Below are 13,281 nucleotides of genomic sequence, written 5' to 3'. Positions count from 1 at the left end.
ATTATGCAAATTCTCATGATCTTCACATAGCAGTAAAGCCGTCTTTTCTCCCTTTCCATACACAAACAGCTAAGGGGGCAGCATCGATCTTTTTAAGCCTTGGAGACAAAATAAGATGCCACTCTTTTCCCAAAATATCGTCCATTATGGAAACATCTGCTCCCGTAAATGGAGGGGGAAGCAGGTATCTTCTATTGCACTGTGAATTCAGACTATCCTAGTCAGTTTCATCAGGTTCATCCTCAATTCTTTCATTTTGTAGTAGACACTTCTCTAATCAGTGCTGCATTTGGCTGATTGAGCAATTCACTTTCTCTTAAAGTGTTGGGTGTTAAGGATATCTGCTTGAGTCTGTATCGTGGTTTGTTTGAGTGGTGTACAAAGAGGTACCGTGAATGTGAATATTTCTCATTTCATTGTTGATCTTGCTAATGGAAAAAGTCATTTTTGAACCAAATTCAAAGAAGGCATAGCTTTCCTTAAGTCCCAGGGAATTAAGCCTAAATATCATCATGCTGACTTGCTAACTCACATGCTGCCTTTTATGGTTGCCTGTTCGTGTCTTTTATTTCATTTTAATGACCATAAATCACTCCAGAGATGCTCACGTACAGACTGCTCCATAAGTGCACATTGCTAAGTAATTTCGAGATATAGCTGCATGGAAACAAATGAAGACTTTTGGGGAGACATCAGAATTAAAGGCCTTATAAGATGAGATAACAAAACCTAGGGATTTTATGAAACTGAATGAGCCAGCCAGATGCCCCTATATTTCTAATTTCTAACATAGTTTTACGAATAACTTATGTTTCTTACTATCATTGGGGAAAATTTTGTCCATAAACCTTTTTCTTTATATTTTTTAGTGATTGTCCTAGAGTTTGCAATACACAGTTACAACTATGCCAAGTCCACTTTCAGATAACACTGTCACTTCATGGGTACATCTTAATAACAAAATAACCCAAATTCCTCCCTCCCCTCTTTTGTATCATCACCATTGTTCATTTCACTTATGTATAAGGATATATATATAAAATCATACCTTGTCAGATACATTGTTGCTATTATTTTAAACACACTTATCTTTTACATCGATAAGAATAAGAAAAATAAAAGCTTATATGTTACCTGCACTTTTTCCTTTCTCAGTGGTCTTCCTTTCTTTATGTAGATCTGAGTTTCTGAACTGTCGTTTTCCTTCTCTCAAAAACTTTTAACATCTTGCAAAAGCAGGTCTGCTGGATACAAATTCCCTCAATTTTTTTTTTTAAGATTTGTTTATTTATTTATTTATGTGACAGAGAGACAGCCAGCGAGAGAGGGAACACAGCAGGGGAGTGGGAGAGGAAGAAGCAGGCTCCCAGCAGAGGAGCCCGATGTAGGACTCCATCCCGGAACGCCAGGATCACGCCCTGAGCCAAAGGCAGACACTTAACGACTGTGCCACCCAGGCGTCCCAAATTTCCTCAATTTTTGTTTGTCAGTGAAAGTCTTTGTTTCTTCTCCACTTTTAAAGTGTAGTTTCACAGGGTACTGAATTCTAGGTTGGTGATTTTTTTCTTCTAACATTTTAATTTCAGTCCACTGTTCTTGCTTGCATGGTTCCAAAAAGTTAGATATAATTCTTACCTTTGCTTTTCTGTAGGCAAGGTGTTTTTCCCATCTGTCTTCTTTTCAGGATTTTTCCCTTTGTCTTTGATTTTTTTTCCTTTTTTCTTTTCTTTCTTTCTTTAAAAAAATTGCTTTGTTTGTTTGTTTGTTTGTTTAAAGAGAGCAAGTGGCAGAGGGACAGGGAGAAGTGTGCTCCCCACGCAGGGAGCCTGATGTGGGGCTCTATCTGAGGACCCTGGGATCATGACCTGAGCCCAAGGCAGACACTTAACCGACTGAACCACCCAGGTGCCCCTTTATCTTTGATTTTCTATAGTTTGAAGATGATGTGTGTAGGGATAGGGTTTTTGTTTTGTTTTGTTTTGTTTGCATTTACCTGCTTACTGTTCTTTGAGCTTTCCGGACTTGGTTTGGTGGCTGGTATAAAATTAGGGAAATTATCAGTCATTGTTTCAAATATTTTTCCTGTTCCTTTCTCTCTTCTTCTTATATTCCCATTATGCAGATGTTACATTGTTGTCCCACAGTTCTTGGGTCTTCTGTCCTTTTCTCTCTCTCTCTCTCTCTCTTTGGTTTTTAGTTTTGGAGGTTTCTGTTGAGTTAGGCTTAAGCTTGGAGATTCTTTCCTCAGCCATGTTTAGTCTACTAAGGAGCTCATCAGAGCCATTCTTGATTTTTTTAGTGTTTCTGTTCTCTGAAACTCTTTTTGTTTGTTTCTTAGAATTTTCACCTCTCTGCTCACATTGCCCATCTGTTCTTGCATGTGTTATCAATTAGCATATTAATCATAGTTGTTTTAAATTCCTAGTCTGATACTTCTAACATTCCTATAATATTTAAGCCTGATTTTTTAAAAGATTTATTTATTTATTTTTGAAAGAGAGCGCGCATGTCCAAGCATGTGGTTGGGAGGGGGAGAGAGAGTCCCAGCTGACTCAGCACTGAGCTTGGAGCCTGAGGTGGGGCTCTGTCTCACAACCCTGAGATCACCACCTGGGCTGAAACCCAGAGTTGGCTCTTTAACCGACTGAGCTACCCAGGTGCCCTGAGCCTGATTTTAATGCTTTCTCTGTCTTCAGACTGTATTGTCTTTTAGTATGTCTTGTAATTTTTTCTTCATAGGTGGGCATAAGGTACTGGGTAAAAGGAATTGCTCTCTAGGCTTGTAGTGATGTGGTGATAAGGTATGAGGGGAGAGGAGGGGAGGGGAGGTGTTCTTTAGACTTCAGTCTTTTAGGGAGCCTGTACTTCTAGACTGAACTTCACAAATGCTTCTGTTTCCCCCTCTCCTCTTGAGGTAGGACAGGATGGCTAGAGTAGGCTAAAGTTGGGTGTTTCCCTTCCCCCAAAGCAGTTAGGCTTTGTTAAATTCTAACACATTAGGCTCTGCTTAGTAGCCTCTCCTGAGGGCAGACCTTGTCAGTAGAATGCTCTGACATATTTCAAAATGGTTACCTTTCCCCCTCCTCCTGTGGGAAGTGGGGGGGGGGGGATTTTTTTCAGTGTGAGAATCTGGTACAGATGCAGGAGCTAAAACTCAAAATGGGGGATCTCAGTGGCTGATTCTTCCTGGAGTTTTCAGCTCCCAGACATCTGTGCACTAAGCCTCTCACAGTTTGCCAATTAAAATTCAGGGCTACCCTGTCACTGCTTCCCATCAATGTCTCAGCTCATGGTTTTCTGCTCTGGTAAATTAGGGCTCTCTGTCGGTCACTCCAGTTCGGGTGGCAGTAGTAGTTTGCCCTATGACCTCACTTCCAGTATGGATCTAAGAAGATCTGTTGATTTTTCAGTTTGTTTAGCTTTTTACTTTTTGTTAGGATGGAGTGGCAACATTCTAAATTCTTAATAAACCTTGTATCTGTGAACATTGCAATGGAGGTGTGTGTGATTGGTTTACAAGGTAATAGAGTTGTCTGAGTTTCCATCTGCATCTCAGCTTTCGTTGCATGAACACTAGTTTCAGTATCTGCCATGTAATAGAACAATAGGTAGGAGGAACTTTCCAGCAGGTAACCTGTATACAACACACACATTCACACACACTCCTAACGCACAACACTGTTCCAGTGATTTCCAGTAAACAGACTATTTTGAATAAGTTTTCCTATGTTCATATTGTTGTTTGTAGAGTAATATTAGAGCTTTCTATATTTCAAAAACTCTTCTTTTAACGTAATAAGTCCAGCCTTCCTGTTTCATTAAGTAGATGGAAACTTAATTTCAAAATCTCTAGTGTAACAAGAATGATGTAAATAGCCTACTACTGTATTTCTGTTTACAGATAGTAAGTCTGTGCTCTAATTCTCTAAACATACAACTTGAAGATGTGAACAAGATGGTTGTTTTTTTTTTTTTTTTAAGATTTTATTTATTTATTTATTTGAGAGAAAGAGTACGAGCAGGGGCAGGTAAAGAGAGAGAAGGAAAAGGACAAGCAAGGGAGCCTGACGTGGGGCTAGATCCCAGGACTCCGGGTTCATGACCTAACCTGAAGTCCGATGTTTAACAGACCAAGCTACCCACTCGCCCCTGAACAGAACATTCTCCTCTTATAATTCCCAAATCGTTCATAGTCTTCACTATGTTTGTTCTATTGTCAATCTTAATTAAACAATAATTTAACTTATTTTTTGTTTCTTTATTGGTTTTCCATTCTGTACGGTTTATTTTAGTCAGATTCATTCTGTTGTTAAGCAGTGTGAGATGCAGCTTTCACCAAAAACCAAAGCAGAAGTTTTATCATCTCATGTTGCCAAGCTTGCATGTTTTTTATATTTCTGAATGTTTGATGTGCAAGAAATAGAAGTAGCGTATCTAATCATATTCACATTTTGTTTACAGTTGAATGAGATTTAGGAACAAGTTTTTCAATGGGATGTTTTCTCAGAGGAACTTTGTGGGCAGATCTCAAAAAAATATTTATCAACTACTGAAAATGAATGTCAGTCTGTAGCAGTGCTTATTCAGATTTCAGGCGTCCTGAATCATATTCATGAAGATATCTTAAAGCATTTAATTTTTTTTTGTGGAGTAAGAGCCACACTTGTTGCAGATATTTTATTTTCCTCTAACATTTTCTACTTTTTAAAAATACTATTCTTTATGTCCAGATCAAAGGTTGTTATGATGGGTGAAGATGATTTATTTTGGACTTTCTCTTGTGAAACTTTGAGTTGACATGCTTTTAATTAATTTTCACATAACATGAAAAATTGCTAAAGGTATTTTCCTTGAAAGTTACAAGGATTAAAGAGAGTAAAACATTTTACTTAAAAGTTAATGTTTAATGTTATTTTGCTTAGTGCACTGAAATTCTAAGGTGAGAATTATGATATAAATGCAATTCTGTTATTCTGTCTTTTATGATTATTTAAATTCTATTAGCATCTATTTACTTAATTTTAAAATTTGATACTAATTTAGATAACTTACTCGTTATATTGTCAGTTTCCTTGTTTATTTATTTGATAGTTCTTGTTTTAGAACATGAAACTAACAGCTTTTGTGATTATTTCAGCATTTCAGTTCTGCAATAATACATCGACCTCTGCTTATTAAATGTTAATATATGATACCCATAAAGAAGTTCTTCATGTTTCAAATGGAATTCTTAACCTTTATTTGAACGTGAATATTCAAATAATACCACATATCCGAGCGTCATCCCTTATTTGTATTACTGACAATGTTAGACTGATTATAATTTGTAGTAATTTATTATGTTGATTACTCCTAAGTTTTATAATACCAGAAAGAACATGAAAGTAAGCGTTTAGTTGTTTGGCTTTCTTGAGACTAAAGCCAAACTTCGTAAAAATCTGCCTTCAAGTATAAATCCATAATATCTTTTAGAAGGAGATATTTTAAAATATTTTTGTAATTTTTATTCTTTTCCTGTCTTCCTCTTTGTAACTTGCCCTCCCGTTAAATTCTGTGAATATGTTTCTTGAGGTCTCATTTATTTTCTTCATTCTCCTTCACTTCTTGGTAGTCACTCATAGTAGGCAAAGTATAAAAGCCCTATCCTTTTCTTTTCTTTTGTTTTCTTTCTTTCTTTCTTTCTTTTTTTTTTTTAGATTTTATTTATTTATTTGATAGAGACAGCCAGCGAGAGAGGGAACACAAGCAATGGGGAGTGGGAGAGGAAGAAGCAGGCTCCCAGTAGAGCAGGGAGCCTGATGTGGGGCTCGATCCCAGGACCCTGGGATCACGCCCTGAGCTGAGGGCAGACGCTTAACAACTGAGCCACCCAGGCACCCCAAAAGCCCTATCTTTTAGCATTTGTTTCTTCCCTTATTCTAGTGAGTTTGAACATGTTTTCTTGTTCTGCTATTTAATTCTCTACTTTGAATTGTCTGTTCATATCTTTGTTCCTTTTTAGATACTGTTTTTTGTTGTTGTTATTTTTTAAAAGCTCTGTCTCAGTGGGGAGCCAAGGTGGTTCAGTTGTTTAAGGGTTGGACTCTTGGATTCAGCTCAGGTCATGATCTCAAGAGTCTTGAGATCGAGCCCTGCATTGGGCTACCTGCTGAGTAGAGGGTCTGCTTCTCTCCCTTTTCCTCTGCTGCCCCCCCCCAACTCATGCTCACTCGCTCACTCACTCACTCTCTCAGATAAGTAAATAAATAAATAAATCTTTTTTTAAAAGGCTATATCTCAGTGTTTTCCTTTATATATGTTTTTGTTACCTTCCTCCCAGAAAAATACACCCCTGTCTAGAGAAGAATTTAAAATTGATCTGCATTTTATTCTAAGCCTACTCAAGGTAAGGAGTTGGAAGCAGGAGTCTTAGGGTCTGTACCCTCAGTGAAGCACCTCTAAGAAGAGTTCAGAATTAAACATAGAAAAAAAATATCCCAAGAAAGATCCATCATGAGCAGCAAGAACCCAAACACAGCTAACAACAGGATTAAATTTTGCCGGAGCGTCAAATAATACAGTTGTTGAATTAAGAATGTCAAGTATTTGGGAATCCTGGCTGGCTCAGTCGGTGAAACATGGGACTCTTGATCTCGTGGTCATGAGTTTGAGCCTCAGGTTGGGCATAGAGTTTATTTAAAAAAGAAATAAATAAACAAAAAGTTGTGAATCTTCCCTTAACAAAAAGAATATAAAGTATTTGAAATGATTATAGACTTAAAAGATTATAAGCAAGAGGTAAGAATAAACCTTTAAGAAGAAGATAACCAGGCAGATTTTCAAAAGACGCCAGTGAAATATATTTTCTGGATATGTTGAACAGTTTATTTTCATGATTGAAAAAAGTGCACCCATTTACATTTAAAGACTCAGTAGTGCTTGTTTTGGCAGCACATAGAATAAAATTAGAAAGATACAGAGAAGACTAGCATGGCCCCTGGGCAAGGAAGACACTCAAATGTACGAAGTGTTCCTAAATAAATAAAGGCTCAGTGAACAATAGTTTAGCTTTCAATTTAGACACAGCTGTGGAGAGAATAGTGAACTGGAAAATAGTATTGAGAAAATTACCCAGAATGTAGCAGAGCCAGAGATGTCAAAATGGTAGAAAGAATTAAGGATGATAAAGGATGGTAATAAGTCAAATATGTCCAAATTGGAGTCCTGAAGAATAATTGAGGATATCTAATATTTGAGGGGTAATATCCCCAAATTGAATATTTATGATGGACATGTTCTGAGAAGGATTGATAAAGTTATGTCTACACTGATACATTAAGTGAATCGGTAGAATATCAAAGACAACAAAATCTAAAACAATGAGAATTAGAGGAGCAACAGTTAAAGAAGTATCAGGCCTTCAAATAACTAAAGAAAGGTTAGGGAACAAAAGATTTATATCCTCAAATGCTGAGAAAAAATAATTGTCAGTTCCGAACAGAGCTTCCCCAGCTGACAAGTTTTAGAGACTGGATTGCAGTTGTAGCAAGGATACTGTTTCCAAATATTTTGCTGGGAAGTACAAAAAATTAAAACAATCACTTTTGTAAAAATGATGAAGGATAAAACAGCAGTTTCAAGAACACAGGAGACATACGAGGCATTTGGAAGGCATACTAGGAGACAGAGAAAAATTAGTTATAGAAAAGTGCAGTTAGAAGCAGCACATGTGAAAACAGTAGGGAAGAAGGAACAAAATGGAAACGAACAAAGTTCGAAAGGATGGGCAAGGTGTAATATATATGGGGAAAGGGGGAAGAAATAGAAGATATGCATAATTGGTATCTTCAAATAGAAAGGCAGAGTTTTTAAATTAGATCAGCTGTTAAAAACATAAAGACATTGTCGGGGCGCCTGGGTGGCACAGCGGTTAAGCGTCTGCCTTCGGCTCAGGGCGTCATCCCGGCGATCTGGGATCGAGCCCCACGTCAGGCTCCTCTGCTGGGAGCCTGCTTCTTCCTCTCCCACTCCCCCTGCCTGTGTTCCCTCTCTCGCTGGCTGTCTCTATCTCTGTCGAATAAATAAATAAAATCTTTAAAAAAAAAAAAAAACATAAAGACATTGTCTAAAATAATAAAAAATTTCGGGGTGCCTGGGTGGCTCACTTGGTTAAGTTTCTGCCTTTGGCTCGGGTCATGATCCCAGAGTCCTGGCTCCCTGCTCAGCGGGGAGTGTGCTTCTCCCTCTCCCTCTCCCCCTCCCACCTTCTCCTGCTTGCTTTCTCTTGCACTCTCTTTCTCGCTCTCAAATAAATAAATAAAATATTTTAAAAAGATAAAAATTTTTAAAAATGAAATAATAGAAAATTTCAGTAAATAGATTGAAAGGGCTTGTTAGGTCTCATTTAATATTATTATAGAGTGTTTGTCATAGAAACAATTGCAGTGTTAGACTTTATCAGTAAAGCTTAGACTCTCTTTTGTGATCCAGGTCAAAGGATCAAGTTACCTCTGGGAGGATGAAATTCGAGGTGTTCGCGTGAAAATTCAGAACCAAAAGAGCAATTTTCATAATGCCCTCAAATTGAACAGTTCATCTATACCAGAAGGATATTGACCAACTTTTTTGAACACTTGAATTCAGAGTGTATTGTTTTCATTCTTCAACAAACTGTGGAAGACAATCTTCAATTTTTTTGTTAGCCAACAAAAGAAGAATGGAAAGGCTAAAACAAAGGGACTGCAGTTGGTTTTGTAAGTTTAATAAAAATTGGGGAAATGAGAGAACATGGAGAAGTAGTTTATACATTGATTCTTCATTTATTATAGAAGGGGTCAGAAAGTGTCATTTAAAGTTGATAAAACCAATAAAGAAAAAAAAACTGATAGTCATTGATGAGGCAGGAACAGGAAGAGTATACTAATTTAATCACTACTGATAGCAGAGAGCCAATATCGACGACTAAGTACAAGTTATTGTTTTGAATTTCTAGGAGTACACGTTTTCTACATTTTTTAATTTAACAGATAAAGTAAGTACATTCCACATAGTGTCAAAAAAAAAAGTTTAGGCTGTGAAAAGTCAAAGTGTAACAAAAATGTGATGGTGTTTCAAGCTACTAGGATTTCCATAACAACATATCATAGACCAGGTGGTTTAAAAACAGAAATTCCTTTCATCACAGTTCTGGAGTCTACAAGTCCAAGATCATTTTGCTGTCAGGGTTGGTTTCTGGTGAGGACTCTTTTCCTGGTAGAGACAGTCATTTTCTTGATGTGTCCTCACAAGACCTCTGTGAATGCAGAGGAAGATCTCTGAGCTCTCTTCCTCTGACAGGGACCCCATTTTTATTAGATTTGGGTCTCACCTTTCTAACTTCATTTATGCTGAAGTAAAGGTCTCCTTGAAGGACAAACAACCACATTTAGGGGGTGGGGTTAGGGCTTCAGCATTCGAATTTTGGCGGCACAAACTTCAGTCCATAACAGAGTCTCACAAAAATTGAACATACAATAAGCTAGCATAAAGAGTAAAAACAAACAGTATTCTCTGATCACGGTGGAGAAAGACTAGAATAGACAACAAAAAGCAGACAAGAAAAAGATCTCACAGTCTGGAAATATCCGAAACCTCAGAATTTCTAGAAAATAACAAAAGCCATATTTAAAGGGAAGGTACCTTTAAATATCAATTAAAAGGGAAAGAATGAAAATAAATGGAATAAACAATTCCCCTCAGTACCTATCAAGAGAACAAGACAATCTTAGGAGAGGAGTGTTTGAGAATCCAGAATGCGGAAATGAACTAGAAAATAAAGGCAGTCACTATCCAGATAGTGATTCCTTTGGGGGGAAATGAAACGTAAGATTTTATTTAGCAAGTGTAACCCAGAAGTAAACAGGAGGGAGGGAAAACAGGAATATATAAAATAAGTAGTGCTAAAGGGCAAATAACTCCAAATACAGTAGAAGTTAAAGTTCTAATACTTAGGTTTTTTGCTTAGTTATATGCAAAGAAGGGGCTCCTGGCTGGCTCAGTTAGTGGAGCTCAGGGTGGTGAGTTCAAACCCCACACTGGGGCGCCTGGGTGGCGCAGTCGTTAAGCATCTGCCTTCGGCTCAGGGCGTGATCACAGCGTTCTGGGATCGAGCCCCACATCAGGCTCCTCCACTAGGAGCCTGCTTCTTCCTCTCCCACTCCCCCTGCTTGTGTTCCCTCTCTCACTGGCTGTCTCTGTCAAATAAATAAATAAAAATAAATAAAATCTTTAAAAAAAACAAACCCACATTGGGTGCAGAGATTACTTAAAAATAAAATCTTAAAAAATTATGTGAATGCAAATAAATGTGAAAACATGGGTAACGGTGATTTTTTAAAAAAAGATAATTTACTAAATCTGATTCCAGAAATCACAGAAAATTTTAACTTACCGATCATCAAAAATTAATAATAGAGAAGTCTCTCACAGTTAATACTGTTGCCCAGAAATCCTGTTCCTGACTTTGGTTTAATTCTATAAAACCTTGAGGAGACCGATAATTCCAAAATTATTCAGACATTTGCAGAGCCTAAGAAAGGGAAGAAAGCAAGCATATTATTAATTCTAAAGCCTTACAAAGATAGCACAAAAAGGGAAACTACACAATAATCTTGTTTGAGCACATACTCACATTCTTCTGAATATGGGTAAGTTTTGCTTTAGCTTACTTTTAAATATATATACAAGGAGGACTACACCTAGTATTATTTAGATTTGTTGAATTAATTAAAGGTATATTACTGTATTATTATACCACTGTTCAAGAATGAAAATCTATAATTCTTAATGATTGAAACTACCTTTTATAATAAATAGCCTATGTAGTTCTATAAGGACTTCATTTTAGTCTCAAGGTTACAAATCAGTCCTTGGAACTGTTAAATCTTTAAACGTCAAAGCAAAGTTTTTTGCCTATTTTGACAAAAAGTCTTAAGCATATTTCAACTTAATTTGGCAAGATAGAAGTAGATTTGCTTTATATTTTATGGAAACAAGTTCATAGGTGTCCTTCATCTTTACAGAATGTGGTAGCTCTGTGCTTGTCTTATGTCATTTATGTCATTAACAATCGATAGCCAAGGCTTACAGTCTTTGACTTCAGTTATTATTTTCTTAGTTAAAAAATATGAAGCTTTGCAATACACAGACAACACAAGTGATCCTTTTGGTGATGGGACCATTCTGTGTCTTGATTGTAGTGCTGGATGTGTGGACCTACACAGGTGATGATAAAACTGTATAGAACTAAACACGTATATAAAAACACACAAATGAATATGTGTAAAACTGGGAGAATCTGAATAAGATCTGTGGATTATGTTGATATCAGTATTCTGGTTGTGGTAACTATACTTTTGCAAGGTGTTACTGGAGGAACTTGGGTAAAGGGTATATTGGATCTCTATTATTTCTCACAACTACAGGTGAAATTACAATTATCTCAAAATGTCTCTTTAAAGGAGGGGTGCCTGGGTGGCTCAGGTAAGCATCTGCCTTCAGCTCAGGGCATAATCCTAGGGCCTTGGGATTGAGCCCAGTGTCAGGCTGCCTGCTCAGCAGGGAGTCGCTTCTCCCTCTCCCCTGTCCCTGGCCCCCACTCATAATCGTGCCGGCACGCACACACGCCCTTTCTCAAATAAGTAAATAAAATCTTTTTTAAAAAATTGTTTATTTAAAGGGAAAAAAAGAGCTATGTATTACTATGGATTGTTTTTCCCCAGAAATCCAAGGGAGTATAATACTAGAAACACCAGTAGCTAAAAAAAGAGAAAAACTGATATTCCCTTAATGTGTAAAATAAATATGTAAAAGTATGTAATATATGTAGACATATAAATGAGCTTATGTATATATGTACACATGTATGTAGATAGATATCAGAGCATTTGCATTGAAATGTAGATGAAGCAGATGCTCTTTGTGGTCACTGTTATGTAATAATGTTACTGGGAGATACTAGTTAATAAAATTGGAAAGGAGAAATTAGAAGCATAAAAATAGAAAAAGTAATTAAGATTACTATTATTTGCAGATGATGATGTATACATTGATATTCCAAGACAGTCAGTCAAAAAGCTTGTAAGAGAATTCAGTGAGGTGATTGACTAATAGAGTAATAAATGAGAAAACAGTAATATCCGGAAATAACCAACTTTCAGGGTTTAAGATCTAGAAGAAGAAAGCTGCAAAATATTATTGAGTCTTGAACAAATGGAAATGTTTTTGAACAGGATCATCATGAAGGTCAGTTCTCCCAAAATTTATCTGTGAATTTTTAATGTGGTAAAATATACATAACGTCAAATTTACCTTTTAAACCAGTTTTACATATACAGTTCTGTGGGCATTAAGTACGTTCACATTGTTGTGAAACCATCATCACCATCCACCTCCAGAACATTTTCAGTCTTCCGCCAACTGATATTCTGTACTCCATTAAACAGTGAACAACTTTTTACGACGTATGAAAAAGGTTAAAGCTGAGTACCTACTCACAGATTATTTTCAAAATTCAAGATACATAAATAATTTAAACTAAAAAGAAAAAAAACCATTCTTGAAAATATGGTGAAGATTGTTGTCTTCAGGAAAGTTTGACCTTCCCAGATACAGTATGAAAACAGCTGTAGAGCTAAAGAGACTGTTTTATTGACTGTAATAGTTAAGAGCTTTGACTGTGAAATGAGACTAGGTTTAAGTCATACCTTGGTCGCTTACCTGGTTAGGTGACCTTGGGCTGGTAGTATCTCAACTTTTCTCTTGTCCTTCTTACTGAGGTTAATTATAATACCTACATCATTTAGTTGTGGGGTTCACTGACAGCCTGTGTGAGGTGCTTAGTAGTTTTTCATAGGTATTTGAATGCATAATAGATTGTAACTTTGTAAGAAATCTAATGGGAAGTGGAAAGACAACTGATAAATTGGGGGAAATATGTGTAACATGAGAGAAAAAAGAACTATTATTTCTAACATACGGAGGGTTCTTTTAAATCAGTAATGATAAATTCCACAATGTAGAAAGATAGTAGGTACCAAGGCTTTTGAACAGTTATTTATTTCCGTGCTGAAGAAATACGCACAGCCAGCAAAATCATGTGACAGGACATTCAAAATAACAGGTGGTAAATGAAATGTAAATAGAAATTCAAAAAACTTAATAGGTTGTGAAATTTTAAACACTGAAAATGGGAATACACAGTCTTCTGTTCACATTTAGAACATTGACATCCCACCAAAAAAACTTACATGGCATAACGTAAAC

General features: G+C 36.6%; 1 protein-coding gene and 1 non-coding gene across 8 annotated transcripts in view; both read left to right on the top strand.

The window, feature by feature from the left end:
* ASH1L (ASH1 like histone lysine methyltransferase) overlaps positions 1-13,281 on the top strand; it is a 173,883-nt gene that overhangs the window by 37,464 nt on the left and 123,138 nt on the right. Inside the window, exon 2 of one of the 7 annotated variants that reach the window (XM_045784079.2) lies at positions 8,470-8,732. The exons of the other annotated variants lie outside the window; for them this stretch is intronic. The gene's annotated coding sequence lies outside the window, so the exon portion shown is untranslated. The remainder of the gene's footprint in view (positions 1-8,469; positions 8,733-13,281) is intronic. 7 annotated transcript variants of the gene reach the window in all.
* On the top strand, positions 6,915-7,021 carry LOC123783835 (U6 spliceosomal RNA). Its single transcript, XR_006777314.1, has one exon. It is a non-coding gene; the product is annotated as a U6 spliceosomal RNA (small nuclear RNA).

Source organism: Ursus americanus, chromosome 2 (assembly GCF_024610735.1).
Source record: "Ursus americanus isolate L20-20 chromosome 2, mUrsAme1.1.p, whole genome shotgun sequence".
Classification (NCBI taxonomy): Eukaryota; Metazoa; Chordata; class Mammalia; order Carnivora; family Ursidae; genus Ursus; species Ursus americanus.
The sequence above is the reverse complement of the archived record's forward strand: the minus strand, read 5'-3'. Positions and strand labels throughout refer to the sequence as shown.